Raw genomic sequence first — 20,386 nt, forward strand, 5'->3', positions numbered from 1 at the left:
AACCATGAGGTTGCGGGTTTGATCCCTGGCCTCCCTCATTGGGTTAAGGATCCAGCATTTCCATGAGCTGTGGTGTGGGTTGCAGAAAAGGATCGGATCCCGTGTTGCTGTGGCTCTGGTGCAGGCCAGCAGCAACAGCTCCCATTAAACCCCTAGCCTGGGAACTTCCATATGCCATGGGTGTGGCCCTAAAAAAGACAAAAACAAAACAAACCAAAAAAAGCCCAAAAGGAATGCAATTCTGATGCATGCTACAATGTGAATGAACCTTGAAAACATGCCAAGTGAAATAAAACAAGAGGACAAATACTATAGGATTCTTTTTACATGAAGTACCTAGAATAGTCAAATTCATAGAGATAGAAGGTAGAATAGAGGTTACCAGAGGCTAGAGGGAGGAGGGGATGGGAATGGGGTCTTATCGTTTTACAGGTATGGGCTTTCCATTTGGGGTGATGATAAACTTTTGGAAATAGATGGTAGAGATGGTTGTACAACACTGTGAATGTACTTAATGCCACTAAATTGTACACTTAAAAATGGTGATAATGTTACTGCATGTTCATTGCAGCACTATTCACAATAGCCAGGACGTGGAAACAACCCAAATGTCCATCAACAGATGATTGGATTAGGAAGAGGTGGTATATATACACAATGGAATACTACTCAGCCATAAAAAAGAACGACATAATGCCATTTGCAGCAACATGGATGGAACTAGAGAATCTCATACTGAGCGAAATGAGCCAGAAAGACAAAGACAAATACCATATGATATCACTTATAATTTGAATCTAGTATACAGCAAGAATGAACATTTCCACAGAAAAGAAAATCATGGACTTGGAGAATAGACTTGTGGCTGCCAGAGGGGAGAGGGAGGTAGTGGGAGGGATCGGGAGCTTGGGGTTATCAGATGCAACTTGGGATGGATTTACAATGAGATCCTGCTGAGTAGCACTGAGAACTATGTCTAGATACTTATATCACAACAGAACAAAGGGTGGAAAAAAAATGTATATACATGTAAGTGTAACTTGGTCCCCATGCTATACAGCAGAAAAAAAATTTTTTTAAATGTTAAATGTCATGTTACTTATATTTTTATCATTTAAAAAGCCCCCAAACTTAATGAAAGAGGCGGTGTAGCATGGTGTTAGAATGTGGGCTCTTGTGCCAGGCTGTCTGGGTTCATGTTCCGACTCTGTCGCTTTACTAGCTAAGTGTCACTGAGCAAATTAAGCTCTTCATTACCCATCTGCAAAGGAGCCATTATAATGTCTACTTCCTAGAGTCGTCATGAGGATGAAAAGGAGTAGGTCTATGTGAAATACTCAGTCTTAGAACAATGCTGAGCACACAGTATGTCCTATATAATTGGCCAAAAAAAAAAGGAACTTTCTTGTTTTCTGATGAGAGATCATTACAGTGGAGATCAGACATACTCAAAGTCAGGGGGGCTGGAGTATTGTCTTTGTGTGGCAGATCTATGGGGAGTTTTGAGGTTACTTGACAAACATGGAACCAGAAGAAAGGCGTTAGAGAAATTGTGTATCCATAGTTTCCAGCTAAGACAGCCTGATTTTATCATAGGGATTGTCTTGCCAGCAGAATTGGAAACCCTCAAAACCCACTGACTAAATCTCTGTATCTCCCCAGAGGGTGCTGGGCGTAGTGTCTGGGGCTTGCTTTTGTCATTGACCTTCATCAGCACTTCCAAGATTGACTGATTCCTTTCCAAGCCTGTGAACATCCCAGCTCTGGGGATGATCTGCCTCTCTCTGCCCCATTCGAACATGAATTGCCTGTAAAGTTCAGTTTCCTGAGAGATTTCAGTTTCTCTGGAAGGATACATGGGGAAAAAGACAGCAGGCTGATTTATTGGTAGTTGCAGAATTGTGGGTGAAATATGTTGAGTTCTGTTACGGGAGCGCTAGCGGCTGTAAAATTTTTAAAAATGGATTTTAAATAAATCATCCTTGCCCAGTATTTTCTCATTTGTAAGCGAGTTTCAGTTGGATGTGTCCGATTGTTCAGAACACTGCATGCACTGTAAATAATGAGATGTGAAAGGGATGCTGGGTCAGGCCACTGGGTCCCATATTCATTCCAGCCTGTAACCCATCTCTGGGTTGTAATGAGGGGCCTGATGTGGTATCTAAATATATGATGAGTCCCATTCATCTGCTTTTACACTCCAGTAAACAGCTGTTGAACTTCTCCCTCCGAGTAGTTCAATTTTTAGCCTTAGAGGGCTTGAAGTATCCTCAAAACCAGCCATGCTGTGTACATGTGTATGTCTGTATATCCACAGCCCTCAGGTTAGAAGCTGCTGCTGCTGCTGCTGCTGCTGGCTGCTGATCTTAGGCTGTGATTCTAGATGTGGTTCCATTTGAATGAACAGATGCCTTTAAATCTTACCTCACTCTAAACAAGAGCTGGCTCTCCCTGGATGGTGCTGGAGTCTGAAACGACCTCTACTTCTTGTGCTTGGCTAGTAAGGGGAGGAAGGCTGCAGCCAAGGCTGGGATTCCCGAAAACCAGACTGTCCATTCGCTATTTACACCCTTGAATCTAACGGGCTGGGTACACAGGTCAACCTCCGTGTCTGAGGACTTTTTCTTCAGAACATCAGCAGGCTGGAAACGCTGGGGAACTAACACTCTTAGCAGCAGCCCTCAAGCAAAGATTCTTGGTAACTGGGAAATAAATATCCTAGCTCCCTCATCCCTTGGGTAGGATAATTTAGAGGCATGTGTTTTATATGGCATCTCCCATTTTTCCTGTGGGATTACGCTTCACTTGGCCACTGTGGCCCCTAACTCAACACGCATTTGCAACTTTCCTATTCCCCCACTAGTGGTCCCAGAACCTCCCAAGTGCAGCCATTGCAGGGATTCCTGTCTCAAGGTCTGCTTCTGGGAGAACCCACAGTAAGAAACAAGCTATCAAGAAAACGGGACAAGATTTACAGGGCTTGTCCTGGCTCTGTCACCTGTCCCCTGACTTTAGGTAACTGACTTCAATCTCTGAGTTACAGTTCCCGTAACTGTAAAAACCTACCAAGAGCATAATCCCTTCCTTATTCATTGGGTCGTGTGTAAAGCCCGAGGGAGAGTATAAAAGAGGAGGAACTGGAGAGGATACAGGTCTTTAGAGATGTTTCATGTATTGTTCCATGTGGCTCTGCCACTTCTCTACTGTTTGCAGTCAGCCCCCCTAAGTATTCCTCTATTCTCTTCTCATCCTTATTTGCACTACCACCTTAAGTACAACTCAGGTGAATCTGCATGATGGTGAAAAATTTCGTAGTATTTTTATGACTAATTCTTCTTTTATAACTCTTTCCATCCTATTTTTATTAGGGAAAACTTCAAATGTAAAGCAACATTGAGGAGTTCCCATCATGGCACAGGGGAAACAAATCTGACTAGGAACCATGAGGTTGCAGGTTCCATCCCTGGCCTTGCTCAGCAGGTTAAGGATCTGGCGTTGCCGTGAGCTGTGGTGTAGGTCACAGATGTAGCTCGGATCTGGTGTTGCTGTGGCTGTGGTGTAGGTCGGCAGCTGTAGCTCTGATTAGACCCCTAGCCTGAGAACCTTCAGATGCTGTGAGTGTGGCCCTAAAAACCAAAAAAAAAAAAAAAAAAAAAAAAAGTAAAGCAACATGAAAGAATAATCTAATCCAATTCCTGACTTGGATTCAACAATTGTAACTGTAAATATTTGCAAATGTGCCACATTTGCATTATCTCTTGGTATGTCTATTTATCTCTCTCCTTTGCTATATACTATTTGAAATTATTTTCTATACACCATGACACTTTGCCCCTAAGTTCTTCAATATGCATTTACCAAGTAGGCCAATATCCTACATTCATAATTATCCTTCTTGCACCTAAACAAATTAGCCTAATTCCATAATATCATCTAACATTCCACCTATGCACAAATTTCTAATACTGTCTGGAATGATTTTAGAGTGTATTGATTTTTTTTTTTTTTTTGGTCTTTCTGTCTTTTCTAGGGCCGCACCTGCAGCATATGGAGGTTCCCAAGCTAGGAGTCTAATCAGAGCTGTAGCCACCAGCCTACACCACAGCCACGGCAATGCCAGATCCTTAACCCACTGAGCGAGGCCAGGAATCGAACCCGCAACTTATTGCTCCTAGTCAGATTCGTTAACCACTGAGCCATGACGGGAATTCCAGATTTTTTTTGTCTTTTTTTTTTTTTTTCTCCACTGTACAGCAAGGGGATCAAGTTATCCTTACATGTATACATTACAATTACATTTTTTCCCCACCCTTTGTTCTGTTGCAACATGAGTGTCTGGACATACTTCTCAATGCTATTCAGCAGGATCTCCTTGTAAATCTATTCTAAGTTGAGTCTGATAAGCCCAAGCTCCCGATCCCTCCCATTCCCTCCCCCTCCCATCAGGCAGCTACAAGTCTTTTCTCCAAGTCTATGATTTTCTTTTCTGAGGAGATGTTCATTTGTGCTGGATATTAGATTCCAGTTATAAGTAATATCATATGGTATTTGTCTTTGTCTTTCTGACTCATTTCACTCAGGATGAGATTCTCTAGTTCCATCCATGTTGCTGCAAATGGCATTATGTCATTCTTTTTTATGGCTGAGTAGTATTCCATTGTGTATATATACCACCTCTTCCGAATCCAATCATCTGTCGATGGACATTTGGGTTGTTTCCACGTCCTGGCTATTGTGAATAGGGCTGCCATGAACATGCGGGTGCATGTGCCTCTTTTAAGTAAAGTGTTGTCCGGATAGATGCCCAAGAGTGGGATTGCAGGGTCATATGGAAGTTCTATGGATAGATTTCTAAGGTATCTCCAAACTGTTCTCCATAGTGGCTGTACCAGTTTACATTCCCACCAACAGGGCAGGAGGGTTCCCTTTTCTCCACAGCCCCTCCAGCACTTGTTATTTGTGGATTTATTAATGATGGCCATTCTGACTGGTGTGAGGTGGTATCTCGTGGTAGTTTTGATTTGCATTTCTCTTATAATCAGCGATGTTGAGCATTTTTTCATGTGTTTGCTGGCCATCTGTATATCTTCTTTGGAGAAATGTCTATTCAGGTCTTTTGCCCATTTTTCCATTGCTTGATTGGCTTTTTTGCTGTTGAGTTGTATAAGTTGTTTATATATTCTAGAGATTAAGCCCTTGTCGGTTGCATCATTTGAAAAACTATTTTCTCCCATTCTGAAAGTTGTCCTTTTGTTTTCTTTTTGGTTTCCTTTGCTGTGCAAAAGCTTTTCAGTTTGATGAGGTCCCATGGGTTTATTTTTGCTCTAATTTCTATTGCTTTGGGAGATTTTTTGTCTTTTTGAGGGCCGCACCCGTGGCACATGGAGGTTCCCAGGCTAGGGGTCTAATCGGAGCTGTTGCCACCGGCCTATGCCAGAGCCACAGCAACGCCAGATCCGAGCCTCATCTGCGACCTACACCACAGCTCACAGCAACGCTGGATCCTTAACCCCCTGAGTGAGGCGAAGGATCGAACCTGAAACCTCATAGTTCCTAGTTGGATTCGTTTCTGCTGCATCACGATGGGAACTCCAGAGTGTACTGATTTTTTAGCCAGGATTCACAGTCAGTTCATTGCAGATGACTTTGCTTGGAAACACCATCCTGGCTCTGATTGCGTGTGTGCGCGTGCACACATATGCAAGCCTAATATGTGTTGTGCTTGTCCCTGACCATTCTTTCTCACTGAAGTCAGGCTCGCTGGGACCTGGGTGACCATAGCTCAAACCTGAGCCTTGTCTGGATGTGTAACCTTATCCTGTCACTTCTGCCAATAGCAAAGGGCTCCAAGCAGGTGCTCCCTGCCAAGGCTGCCTGGTTGCTCACATCAGGGCTGCACTTACCACTTCTGTAGCTGTCTTTGGTGGTCACCTGCCAGACACTTATACAGAAGGGTTGCCAGCAACATCAGCTGTCACTTGAGGAAGAAGACATTCTGCCCACTGATTTAATAAGAGATAGATTTTATCCTTTTGGGGGGAAAAATCAAACTAATTGGCAGGTAAAATTCCTATTGAGACAAGTGAGTAGAAGCTGTTATTCTAAATTGGCTAATATTCTTCTGTCCCTTCCTGTCTTCCCAGAGATGCTGAAATAATAGAGACAAAAGATGATGGAGTTTAGAGAACAAGAAAGAGTGTGGGCCAGAATATTAGCAAGAAATATTTACTGAATGAAAAATCAAAGCGTGAATTTGTGGGAGGCTGCCTATGTGCTATCCCTCTGCTTATTTCCCACAGCAACATTTTGAGATAAGTACCATTATTCCCATTTTATAAATTCAAAACCGAGGATCGCTCAAAATTGCACAGTCTGTAAGTGGCAGAGCCATGACCTGAACTCCTATCTGTCAGATGGCAACACCCTTTCTTTTCTTTTTGTCTTTTTAGGGCCACACCTGCGGCATATCTGTCATTGCAAGAGGTTCCCAGGCTAGGGGTTGAATGAGAGATGTAGCCGCTGGCCTATGCCACAGGCACAGCAACACAGGATCTTTAACCCACAGAGTGGAGTGAGGCCAGGGATCGAACCCGTGTCTTCATGGATGCTAGTTAGGTTCATTTCCACTGAGCCACGATGGGAACTCTGACAACTCCCTTTCTTGAACCAGAGCCCTGAGCAGGAAGTACTGTGCTCAGCATTACATTAAGCATCTCCAGCCACAGGCATGGCTGTTGCCTCTTGTTAACACCTTGCACACAGCGTAGCACGCTGTCAGTGTTCAGGCAACATTTGTTCAATCAATGTCTCGCCCAAGACAGGCATACAGAAGGGGAGCACCAGCTAGATTCTCAGGACCCCCTTTAATTACAGTGACTCATAAGCCCCCACACAGTTCCTGTCTTTTTGTGTCATCATCTCTGTAACCTTCTACTTTCCCCAAATATTCTCCCCAGCTCAAAGCAGCATCCTCCTATGTTGCTGTTTTCTACAAAAATGTAATGAGCGCCTTGGAGTTCTTGTTGTGGCTCAGCAGTTAACGAATCTGACTAGTATCCAGGAGGATGCAGGTTCGATCCCTGGCCTTGCTCAGTGAGTTAAGGATCCAGCATTGCCACGGGCTGTGATGTAAGTCTCAGATGTGGCTCAGATCCTTCATTGCTATGACTGTGGTGTAGGCTGGCAGCTGTAGTTCCTATTCAACCCCTAGCCTGGGAGCCTCCATGTGCCAAGGGTGCAGTCCTAAAAAGCAAAAAAAAAAAAAAAAAAAAAAAAAGGTACTGAGTGCCCAATGCATTAGTGCTGGCATCCTGAGGTCCCCAGCTTTTTCCCCAAATAAGCCTTTCTTAGAGAAACGCCTCCCAACCAGAATTACAGGAGGATGTTCTTTCCAGTTTCTAGAAACTGTGTTCTTGGTTGTCTGTTCTCCCAGTAGCCACCCTTATGCACTTCCCTGAGAAGATGCTGTCACCTCAGATCTGAAAAAGCCACTTTAGGAAACACACATCTCCCAAGTAACCAACCAGAATTCAAACTCTGCTTCATACTTTAGACCCTGTGAATTCTGCTCTACCATCGAGTGAAGAATCAACCCAATTTATGGAAATGATATCTGAAAGACCTAACAGCTGCCAACAAGCTCTCATTCCCCTTGGGATGTGGAGAGGCAGCCTTGAGTGTCAACTCCCTTAGGTCTGGAGACACAGAAGCTGTTTGAGACCCTCCCCAAACACCCACTCCCCATCCTCATCTCCTTCCACATTAATTCAGGCTGGGACAGGAGGGACCCAAGGGAGCCTGGCAGGGAGGCAGGCTGGTGGGAACACACCTACAGTTGTATGTGTGGAGGTGACACCAGACTTCAAGGGTGGGCTTGGAACTCATCTAAGTACATGGAGGAAGAAAATACAGGTGTGGAGAAACTCCTGCTCTATAATTGGAAACATGAGATGCAATGTCCTGCCTTCCTGGGGCTTACAGGCTTTTGGAGGAGACAGACAAATTATGAGGCAATTACAACACCATAGGATAGAGTGGTGCCCAAGATGGGAAAGTTAAGAGTGCAATGGGAGGGCATCAGGGAAGGCTTCCTGGAGGAAGCAGCATCTGAACTGGCAGATGGAGGATAAAGCAGGCATTAATTGCACCAAGCTAGAGGAGTGGAAGAGAGAGGAAGAATGTTTCAGGGGAAAGGAACATGATGATGGAGAGAGAAAGTGAGGCTGGAACCTAAATTGTGGGTCAGTAAGAAGCACATAATGAAGCTGGAGAGGAGAGAAAGATCCTGAATGGGACAGGCCTTGTGGGCCCAAGCCTGGAGATTTGGAGGACTGCTGGAGGCTGGCAGGTCTGTGCTCTCAGCCCTCAGACTGGAGGATGTGAGAGTTTGGGAAGGAGATATGGAGCAGCTGAGTAAACACGTGTGTGGGGAGCTGGTTATATCCTCTCCACTGGCCTCCATCTGAACAATCCCACATGCGTTCTATCCCCGTGGGAGAATTTAACTTAAATCTTCCCTGCCAGAACCTCCTTCTTTTTCCATGCTTTCTCATTTATTCATAGAGTCACTCAAACTAGAACCTTACATCGGGATTGACAAAGAGATGTACACTTGACCATCAATTCCAAACAGTTGGTGATGGCTGCCTGGTGCATGGGGTTGAGGATTCTCAGTCACATCTCAGGGAAAGAAGTATGATGGTTAGTGATCCTTGCAATGAGCAAGGCCTGGGACTGGGGACACCAGGGCCACATGCGGTAGCTGAGGTGTAGAGTCACCTGGATTCTTTCTTTCTTTCTTTTTTTTTTTTCCCCCTGTCTTTTTGTCTTTTTAGGGCTGCACCCACCCCATATGGAGGTTCTCAGGCTAGGGGTCAAATCAGAGCTGTAACCTGTGGCCTACGCCAGAGCCACAGCAATGCCAGATCTGAACCGCGTCTGTAATCCACACCATAGCTCACGGCAAAGCTGGATCCTTAACCTACTGAGCGAGGCCAGGGATCAAACCTGTAACCTCATGGTTCCTAGTCAGATTCATTTCTACTGCGCCATGACGGGAACTCCTGGACTCTTTCTTTACTCTCACCTTTCAAACGCAGTGGGTTACAGAGTCTGGTTTCCCTAGTTCCAACTCCTTTATCTCCACTGCTACTGTCCCGTCTTTGTTCTGGCCTCCTTGTCTCTCACCTGTGTCACCTGTATCACTGAGGTCCCTACCTTTAGACTCTCTTGAATCAACCCATCTTGCCCACAGCCAGAGAACAATTTTTCTAAGCATGCTCTGCCACTGCTGAAAATCTCCCATCGGCTCCCCAGCACTTAAAGGAGAAAATCTATAGAGTCTTCGGCCAACACATATTAGACTCTTGAGAGTTCCCTTCGTGGCTCAGTGGTTAGCGAACCTGACTAGGAACCATGAGGATACAGGATCGATCCCTAGCCTCGCTCAGTGGGTTAAGGATCCAGCACTGCCATGAGCTGTGGCGCAAGTCACAGACGAGGCTCAGATCCCGCACTGCTGTGGTGTAGGCCAGTGGCTACAGCTCTGATTTGACCCCTAGCCTAGGAACCTCCATATGGTGCGGGTGTGGTCCTAAAAAGCAAAAAAAAAAAAAAAAAAAAAAAAAAAAAAAAGAATAAAAATAAGACATATTAGACTCTTGATGATCTGGGTCCATTGTTCCATTGCATTTCCCATCACTCCCTGACTTCCTCCTTAGGTAAATACTCCATGCACACAAGTTATTTGAAGTTCCCAATAGGCTATATCTTCCCAGGTTTTACCCTGCCCGACAGACCCTTCTCTACAGTCCTGGCTCCAGGCCTCTGCCTTTATTTTTTAACATGCTAATATTTTGTATCACTTCCTTGGGAAGCTTTCCTTAACCTGGCAAGTTTCTTCCCCGTCACCTGCTCAAAACAGAGCTCATGGCTTCTTCTTCCATGTGCTTCCATGGTGTTTTGTACATAAAGCTACTTACCTCATTGCCCTTACCCCATGTCCCGTTCATTCTTTTATTCATTCATTCATCAAATGCTTATTGAGAAGCTTCTATAAACCAGACACCGGGGAGTTCTCTTCATGACTCAGTGATTAACGAACACAACCAGGATCCATGAGGATGCAGGTTAGATCCCTGGCCTCTCTCAGTGGGTTAAGGATCCAGCATTGTTGTGAGCTGCGGTGTAGATCGCAGATGCAGCTCAGATTCTGAGTTGCTGTGCCTGTAGTGTAGGCTGGCAGCTGCAGCTCTGATTTGACCCCTAGCCTGGGAAACTCCACATGCCGCATGTGCGGCCCTAAAAACAAAAACAAAAACAGGCACTGTTCTAGGGACTGGAGATAGAGTGATGAACCTAACAGCTAAAGTCTCTGCTTTCAAGGAATTTACATGCACGTGTGTGTGCATGTGTGTGTGTTGTGTGCACAACATGAAACTAAACATATCATCTAATGTCAGATGAAAGAGAAAACAAAAGTTGAGAGAAAGTGAGGTGCTGCTTTAGCTAGGTTGATCATAGAAGACATTTTTGGTCAAGTGACTTTTCAGCAGAGATTGGAATAAAATGGAGGAGTAAGCCAAGCCGATATCAGGAGGAGGAGGAGGGTTGCAGGCTGTGGAAATGGCTTGCAAATGCCCTGTGACATTTACCCAGGAGGTATGAGGACCAGCAGGAAGCAAGATTGGAGAGGAATAAGTGAGAGAAAACCTGTTAGAGCCAAGGTCAAAGAAGGAGCAGAGGTGAGGGTGCAGCATACTGGTTCTTCTGGAAGAGAATAAGGACTTGGGAGGTATTCTGCATGAGCAGGAATCGATGCATTTTAAGCCAGGGAGTGATATCATCTGCTTTGTTCTTTAAAGGCATCAGGCTGGCTTCTGTGGTAAAAATATGCCATAGGGACGAAGGTAGCAGCAATTCTCCAGGCAGCAGGGACAGCATGGACCAGGATGTAGCAGGGGTGGTGATTGGGAGAGGGCAAATTTGTGATGTATTTTCAAGGTGGAGCTGGTAGGATTTCCTGACAGATTGGATGCTGGGGAATGAGAAATAGTCCATCGAGACTATTTGCAAAACTATTAAGATGCAATATACTGCATCTTAGTAAATTTTTCTCTCTATGTCAGTATCTCTTTCTAGATCGATGGCTCTCAACTACCCCTCCTCAAGCCCACTTTTCTTAAATTCAGGATCTATAGAACCTGATGAGTTATAAATTTTCTGCCTGAAAAATTCAGTGTATATATAAGTGTGTGTATGTATGTGTGTGTGTGTGTGTGTGTATACATGTATGTATATAAATTATTTCATCTACCATTTTCAGTGGGTTGTGGGTCCTCTGAATTGTACCCATGAAGCCTGGTGTCAGAGTCCCTGCCCTAACCTCTGCACCCCTTGGAATCAGCCACACCGTATTATTCATCATCATTTCCCTAAGCAAAGCAACCTAAAGACAGTCACTGCTCAGGAAACCTGCCAGAATGAATGAGTAAAAAACAGCTGCCTCTTGATTTTTAACCCTTTATTTGTCCTGCCAATAAGGAAGCCTGTCCCATTTACATCCCTGCTGGTAACTGAGGTTATTACAGTATCTTAACAACCAAACCGAACCAACAAACCACAGAGCTGGGGAGATGGGAGAAGGTAAAATGAAACAAGGGAATGACAGCGAAAATCATTTTTTAAAAAATGTTACCTTCAGAAAGCATTGATGGAGATACCCAAAGGAGGAAGCTGTGTGAGTAAAGATGTAATCATTCTACTGGTGACACTGGGACTTCTTCCATCTGAGCTGCAGGCAGAGGGAGCAGCTTGCTTCAGAATGAGTGCATAAGCAGAGGGAGATTCTGGGGTCCTGGCGGCAGCCAAGCCCTAGGCCAGCCCCCCAGAGGGTGGGTGGGAGGGAGGACGCACTTGTCCTGAGCATCCTGAGCATCTTGAGCTCAGAGGGCAAACCTAACAGCCACCTGGAGTGGGGGCAGGGGTTGATGGGACCAGGGACCAGAATAGCAAGATGTCACCTAAACTCAGAAGCAGGGTGATTTGAAATGTCCATGCTAGCTCTCAGGAGCCTGAAAGTTCGTTGCAAGGACAAAGTGATCATACAAAACAAGTGACCTTCTAGAAGATGCCAAGAGGATATTGTCCAGACAATGGCCCTTCTCTTTGTGAATTTAGCAGGAGCCTTATTTAGTAGTTGAAGAAATCCAGGAGGAAGTTTCCATCTCTTTCTAACAAAGGAGCTAGAAACCATGAAAATAAATAAAAAGCCACTCTGAACTGTGCAGCTTAGGTTTATTATTCCTGAAACTGCCCATGGAACATATGGATGTTTCCAGTTTAGCAGACATTGATGGAGTCTGGCCTTGTCCTGTGTTATATCCCCTTTAATCCTGAAAATACCCTGTTAAATTGGAGTTATTCCTATTCTCCTTTACAGGTGAAGAGTGAAGGCTATGAGGCTTGGAGATGTGTGCAGGGCTAGAAAGTGGCAGAGCAAGAATTGGGACCCAGACATGGCTGGCTCCAAGTTCAAGGTCTCCCATTCACAAGGCAGCCTTTTTAAAACACGTACATCCTCATCTAAGAGAAAAACAATTGTCCTGTGAGTCAGAGGGAGGTTGGAAAGGGCTGTCTGCTCGTCCTCCTCCCAGCTTACACATCCTGCAGAAAAATGCCACAGGAGCCCCAGCCCTGCTGCAGAGCCAGGCCTGACAGGCAGCTGCCAGGGAACTGGGCTCCAGCTGCCTCGGTCCTGCCAGTGGCATCTCTTTGGACTTTGTTTAATAGCTCCTGCTTGAGAAGCCAGCCTGGAACACGGCTGCTGTTCGAAGAGAAAGAATGTTCTTGTTTAGCTCTTTTCTGGGATGAGGTGGCTGGCCCAGTGGAGACATAGCAATCAGAACAGGGTAAATTCAGATTTTGTTCTTTTTTTTTTGTTTTTTTTTTTTTTGTCTTTTCATGGCTGTATCCACGGCACATGGAGGTAGCCCAGGCTAGGGACTGAATCAGAGCTACAGCTGCCGGCTGCGCCAGAGCCACAGCAACTTGGGATCCGAGCCGCGTCTGCAACCTACACTGCAGTTCACGGTAACACCGGATCCTCAACCCACTGAGCGAGGCCAGGGATCGAACCCGCAACCTCATGGTTCTAGTCGGATTCATTTCTGCTGCACCACAATGGGAACTCCAGATCTTGTTCATTTTACTACCTGTGCCCAGGGGCCCACGGATTGGTTACAATTTTGGTTTTCCTCTTCCAGACATTTTTGTTTTGCTTCAAAGTGTAAAAAGGCAGCATGGACTTTTTAAATCATGTACAGCAAAAGCGAGAAAAGGAGATGGTAGCACCTCTAGAGAGACAACTACCTGAGTCCCTAATGCGTCTCTTCTGAGCTTCTTAGAATAAAGAGAGCAGAGCTTCCAGACAGGGAAAAGAACCTTAAGAGGCTCTTGATAGGAAATATGTTGGAACTTGTCATCTACCCAATGGCTCCTAATCCTCTTTCATGAGCTGAAATCCCCTCGAATTGGATTATAAAATTCCTCTTGGTAGAAGGTACTTCATTGAAAATGCAAAGCCTTTGGTTTGCAAAAGAAAACAAACACTAATTTGGAATTTTTTGTCTCGAGAAAGAAGTTTCAGGAAGACACCTTGGAGGAGCCCTGCTCTGCCTCTGGAACCCTCAGTTCTGGAAGGTGTGATGAGCCCTGCGGCCTTGGGACAGAGAACATCGCTCCCTGGACCCTCTTTGAGACAGTCAGCATCTCCATGGGAGCTGCTACTTTGACTTGTTTAAAAAATGTACTTTAAGGAGTTCCTGTCGTGGCTCAGTGGAAACGAATCTGACTAGTATCAACGAGGACACAGATTCAATCCCTGGCCTCACTCAGTGGGTTAAGGATCCAGCATTGCTGTGAGCTGTGGTGTAGGCTGCAGACTTGGCTTGGATCTGGCATTGCGGTGGCGTGGCGTAGGTCAGCACCTACAGCACTGATTCGACCCCTAGCCTGGGAACCTCCATATGCTGCAGGTGCAACCCTAAGAAGACAAAAATAAAAAATAAAAATAAAAATTAAAATGAATGTATTTTAAGGAGTTCCATCGTGGCTCAGTGGTTAATGAACTCAACTAGTATCCATGAGGACACAGATTCAATTCCTGGCCTTGCTCAGTGGGTTGAGGATCCAGTGTTGCCATGAGCTGTGGTGTAGGGTACAGACATGGCTTGGATCCTGGGTGGCTGTGTCTATGGTGTAGGCCAGCAGCTATAGCTCCAATTCAACTCCTAACCTGGGAATTTCCATATGCTGCAGGTGCAGCCCTAAACAACAACAACAAAAAAACAAAACAAAACAAAAAAAAGGACTTTAAGCATTTACCAATGGGAAAAGAAAATCTTGTTTAGAAGCCAAAGAGCCTTTTTCAATGACCTGTTAATTGGATCAAAGCTTCCCTCGATGCAGGGTAATTGCTTATAACTGGCTAACGTCTGTGACCTGGAATTGGATTGACAAATGTCAGTTGGCAACTCCAGGAGAAGACTAGAGATAAACTGGCAATGGCAGGAGATTGGGATGGGGGTGGGGGTGTAGCTAGAACATTTTCTCGCTGATTGCAGCTCAGATAGCTCCTCTCTTGTGGACTTTATGATCTTTTCCTAGACCTGCGTCCCACCTCTGACCCATTTCTGTCGTTTCCGATTACTTGATGCTGTGTCCTCTTTCGCCTCCTGGCTTGTGGTTTGGCAGGAGCGAACCTGGCTTTCTGAATGCTGCTCTGGGATTAGAGGTGGCAGTGGGCTCTGCTGTAGCTGGAGGTGGGAAAGTTGGTTCTGGGAAGACCTGGGCCTCCATAGGAACAGAAAGGGGTCCCCCCCCCCCCCCCGCCGCCACCTGCCAGGACCAGGGCACTGCCTTGGGATACCATTGAACATCTCAGCATTCAGCTATGGCAATCCGGATGTGGGGCTGCTTAGTCACTTTGTACTTAATGTTGTGCAGGTTTTATAAAGGTCTGGCAATTATGCAATTTCTTTCTTCTGGGCTGTGTTAGGATCTGAGAAATCTGTGGCTGCCTCCCAACTCTTAGCAGCCTTTTGATCATAAGGAAACAGGAACTGTGACCCTCAAGGAGCAGATGGGTCAAAGGGTCCTACTCTCCTTTTATTTCTTATCAAAATCAATGCCAACTACTGCCCAGCCTTCCCACAGTGTTTCCTGCCCCTCACTTGGACCCCAGACCTAGCAGGGCTTCCTTGGTGGAGAGGTGATCACAAGCTCATGGAGACACAACTTTTTCTTGCTTTATCTGGATAAGGATGAAAAACTCTCTTCCTAGTTCTCAAAAACCTGAAAGTCAAGCAGATAAAATTTCTAAACAAAGCTGGACTTCAAACAGAAGATTTGCTCTCATTATTGGCTCTCTTTTCTCAAAGCATGTCTGCAGCCTTTCTCTGGGGTGAGCATGTGGACGTGCCTGAGATGGATCAGGAGCCAGCCTATCTGTGCCCTTCAAGAAGGAAAACACTATATGGCAGAGCTAGGAGGTTCTACACCTGAGGCTGGGGAAACTCCTGAGAGTTGCCAGCTCAGATGGGACAAAATAGATAAGGCGTATAGGCTGGCTGGCTTGCTTATTTATTTATTTAGCTATTTATTTAGCATTTTAGGGCTGCACCTGTGGCATATGGTGGTTCCCAGGCTAGGGGTCTAATCGGAGCTACAGCTGCTGGCCTGCACCACAGCCACAGCAATGCCAGATCCGAGCTGCATCTGAGACCTACACCACAGCTCAAGGCAACGCTGGATCCTTAACCCACTGAGTGAGGCGAGGGATCGAACCTGCCACCTCATGGTTCCCAGTCGGATTTGTTTCTGCTGTGCCACGATGGGAACTCCTATTCATTTATCGAATAATTTACTTTTCCTGAATGGATAAATCCATGCACATGAAACAAAATTGGAAAGATCCCCAAGAGTTGACAATGAAAAATAAATCTTAAAAAAAAAAAAAAAAAAACCAAACCCTCGGGAGTTCCCATTGTGGCACAGCGGAGACAAATCTGACTAGTATCCATAAGGATGCAGGTTCGATCCCTGGCCTCGCTCAGTGGGTCGGGATCTGATGTTGCCATAAGCTGTGGTATAGGTCACAGATGTGGCTCGGATCCCATGTTGCTGTGGCTGTAGCACAGGCTGACAGGTGCAGCTCTGATTCGACCCCTAGCCTGGGAACTCCATATCCTGCAAGTGTGGCCCTAAAAAGCAAACAAAACAAAACAAAACCCAAACCCTCTTCTAGGCCCCAACTAGTCTCTATGGAGGCAATGGTGTGCAGAAGAACTCGGACTAGGAGACAGGGGTCAGATGCTCAGCTCAATGGCTGAGAAAGGAGGAACCAAGGGAGCTGGTGTGACCATCACTGTGGAGGAGCATGATTGGAAGTGAGGAGTGGGGAAGGGGGAGGAGAGCTTGTAAAATGTCAGAAATGGGGACCCCATAAATAGAAAATCCATTACAGAAGGCAAATGAGGAGCCTGGCTGAAAAAGACAAATCCCAGGGCTGAATGGGACCATGCCAATTGCAGGGTTCTGAAAAGGACAAAGAAGCCAGAAGAGGAGCGTGGCAATGTGAGTCTGGTTTTCAAAGAGCAGGTGAAGTTTGGCTGCCTTTAGAAGACCATGTAGGGTTTGCACACGGGGGGCTGGGAGAGGGAGGGCATTCTAGAACATGGCACCTGCAGGCCAGAGTCAGAAGGTGAGGCTGAGGGATGATAAGAGGGGCGTTTACCTATAAGCCTGGCTGATATATCCAAGTGTGCAAGGAAATGGAGCTGGACCAATAATAGAGAATTTGGAAAACTGGCTCGAGATAGTTGGACTTGAGACTCAAGAATACATTTGGGAAGATGAGGAAAATAAAGTGTTTCCTAATGAGGTTCTACATGTGTCCGATTAATGTCCTGTTTGGACACCTCCTTGGTGAAGCTTTCTTTGTTCTTCTCTCCAAAAGCGAAACCTTCCTCCTGTACTGTGTTTCTGCTTTTCTACTCATTCACCTTGTCATTATCCATATACATGCTTGGCTTCCCTATGAGAGTGTCTTAATTATTTCTCATTCTCATGTTTCTGGAACCACCAATAATAACAGCAGCCACTATAATAGCTATGATTTATTGCGTGCTTACCATGTGCCAGGCACAGTTTTATATACAGTACAGACATTATCCTAATAAATTCTTCCAACAACCTGATGAAATATATACCTATTATTAGCTCTACATTACAGATGAGACTGGAGCACAAGGAATTTAATTGCCCAGGGTCACATTGCTGGTAGGTAGGGGCCAGGATTTGAACTTTAGAAGTTTATTCACAGAGCCGACATTGTCCATTATTTTAAGGATGATGATAACATTTGGGGGATGTTTGGGAAGGACCAGGGACAGAGCAAAGTGTTTTATATGCAGTAAGTCATACAATCCTTCAACAACCTTAGGAGGGAGGTCTCATAATTGTCTCCCTTTTTGGCTGATAAGAAAATGGAATCTTGGAGTTCCCATCGTGGCGCAGTGGTTAATGAATCTGACTAGGAACCATGAGGTTGCCGGTTCGATCTCTGGTCTCGTTCAGTGGGTTAAGGATCCAGCATTGCCGTGAGCTGTGGTGTAGGTTGCAGACTCCACTTGGATCCCACGTTGCTGTGGCTGTGGCTGTGGCCAGTGGCTACAGCTCTGATTCGACCCCTATCCTGGGAACCTCCATATGCCCCCGGAGCAGTGCAAGAAATGGCAAAAAAGACAAAAAAAAAAAAAAAAACCCACAAAAAAACAGAAAACGGAATCTTAAGCCATGTCTAAATCATGGAGGAAGAAATCAAAGCGTCTTGATGCATGGCCCCAGACTCTTAGCCGTTGTTCTTAGACCAAATCCCAGCCAGCACAGAGTATGTGCTCAGTGGATAGTCACACGACAAATAAGTGAATGAAATAAAGGAAGGAGGAAAGGAGTGAAGAAAGCGTGGAGGCAGAAAAAAAGGAAGAAAGGAGTGAAGCAAATAGAGAAAATAGAGAAAAATAAATCTAACGGGCTATTGTACTCAGCTCTCTCTCAAACTCAATCATGGCTGGTAATATAAATAGTCTGTTACCTACATATTATGAGCATGCTCCCTGGAAGTAAAAGCTTTAACTCAACAAAAGAGTCACTAATGTGAAATTCCAGAATACCACAAGCTGGTGGCTCTTGGGAGCAGAAGGAGCTTCCCAGAGCCCAGGTAAGTGAGCCGGCAATGAATTTCTTCACCAGCCTTAACACACTTCCTTGGAATAGCACGTGACAATGAGGATCGGTTACTTTAAAATCACCCACACTCAAGAGGTCACCTTTTGGAAATATGTCTCAGTGTTTGGTTGCTCCGAAGAGACATGATTCATCTCTATCGTTCTGCGACCCAGACTGACCCTCCGAATGAATGAACGCTGATACGGCTGCTGTCTTCCAGGAGGATGTTTTTTGGGGATGCTGGACAACATGGGAGCGGGTGTGTGTTCTGTTTCTCTCTTGCCATCTGCCTCAGGAAGGGACGAAATTTCTGCAGGCCAGGCAGGCCTGCTGGAGGTCATTTTCTTAGGTTAATGAAGCCATGCCTGGTGGATTTTTCTACCACAGACAGGAAGGCCTCCGTTTAGCACATTAACAGTAACCATATTTTCCAAACCCCAAATAGGGGCACAGTGTCTGGCCCAGCACTGAATTCTGCTTTATGAATGTAGTCACGTGACCCTCCCACCGAGGAGGCACAAAAATGACATCATCCGTCACCAGCCCTGTAATGAACTGCCTTCATGGAAGGTAAAACGGCAGGATGTCAGGGACCCCCAGGGATACAGAGACCCGTAGTCCTTGGGCCCCCAGAGCCAGAGGTCTTTAAGAAGAGCGGGGAAGGGGCCTCCCTGCCCCACAGATGGAGAGGGCCTGGGTGACACGGCATTGCTCATGGTCCCTGTGGTTAATGAGCTCACCCTTGGGCCGCCGGCTGGTCTGCTGCTAGCTAGCTGCCAGCCTCTCGGGCTGTGAGTCAGCCGTGGGCTGTCACTCGATCCAGCTGGGGCACGGTGCGGCGGGAGCCTCCCTGACCCCAGCACAGAGGCTGCAGCTGGAGTTGGGGAAGCCTGCCCTGCCCAGGCCACGGGCGGCTTCTCTCCCCTGGGCGCCTGGTGGGGGAGCAGCTCACCCGGATCAGAATTCAGGGTGTTGTTAAGAAGCCCCTTGTCACTCCCCTAGCCATCCCATCCCTGCTAGAGGAAGCGAGCCCGCCCTGGAAGGAGACTCGCTGTGTGTGCCGTGTGCACACACACCCAGTGCGCTTTGAAGCACTCCAGAGATTTCACTGAATTAATCTCCTTTGTCCTGCACACAATTCCAGTGGAATTAGTCAGTTTTAATGGGTAGCATCTCATCCCACTTCCGTTTTGGCCTGGAAGTACACCCACTAGCCTCTCCCTCCAGAGCCTTTGTTTTTTAGCTCCTGGTCAGTAGCTAGTTGGTCTCTTAACCCTTCCATGGCCACACTGGATGAGGAGGGGAGAGGGAAAGAATATTCACTGAGGTTTCCCAGGGCAGGAGCCTCTGCATGTTTTGTTACCCTGATGAGTCTTCACCTTAATCCTCCAAGGTAGGAATTATTGTCCATTTTCCAGATGAAGAAACTGAGGGCCAAGCAAGTTAGGTAGTGTGTTCAAGGTCACCAAGCTAGTGAGAGGCTCAGTTCAAATTGGAGTCCATATGATTCCTTGACCCCTGCTAATTCCATTAACCAGCATAGCAGGAGAGTTATTTGGAGGAAATCTCTATTCCTCACATTGTTTTTGTTCTTTTTTTGCAAAAAAAAAAAAAAAAACCTTTTCCCACAGCCCCTCACTATAGGAAAGCTTCTTGTTAGCTGCATGGCCCTGTTCTCAGTCACAGGGTGAGTTTTGACAATGTGATGACACAGTGTTGCCAAGTGCAGACAGGGCACGGTCACCCACGTGACCAGACCACACACCACTCTGGAGCGCTCAGAGAGCAGGCAATTGCCTTTCTTTCAATTCTTTGGGTTCAGAGGATGTCACTTGCCAATGCTATCCATCCACCTGTTCCCCCCACACTTCCCTGCCCCAATCTCCCCACTTTGCTGTCCTGCCCTGGCCTCCAGCTTCTCTGCTCTTCCCTCTGTCCTGTTCCTACTGGAATTTTCTAAACCAAAGTGTATTCGTACGGCATTATCTTCTGTTTAAAAACTACCAGCAATCTCACCCTGGGTATATGTCCAAAGGAAATGAAATCAGGATCTTGAAAAAATTATCTGCTCTCCCATGTTCACTGCAGCATTATTCACAAT

Source organism: Sus scrofa, chromosome 2 (assembly GCF_000003025.6).
Source record: "Sus scrofa isolate TJ Tabasco breed Duroc chromosome 2, Sscrofa11.1, whole genome shotgun sequence".
In the NCBI taxonomy this organism is placed as follows: domain Eukaryota; kingdom Metazoa; phylum Chordata; class Mammalia; order Artiodactyla; family Suidae; genus Sus; species Sus scrofa.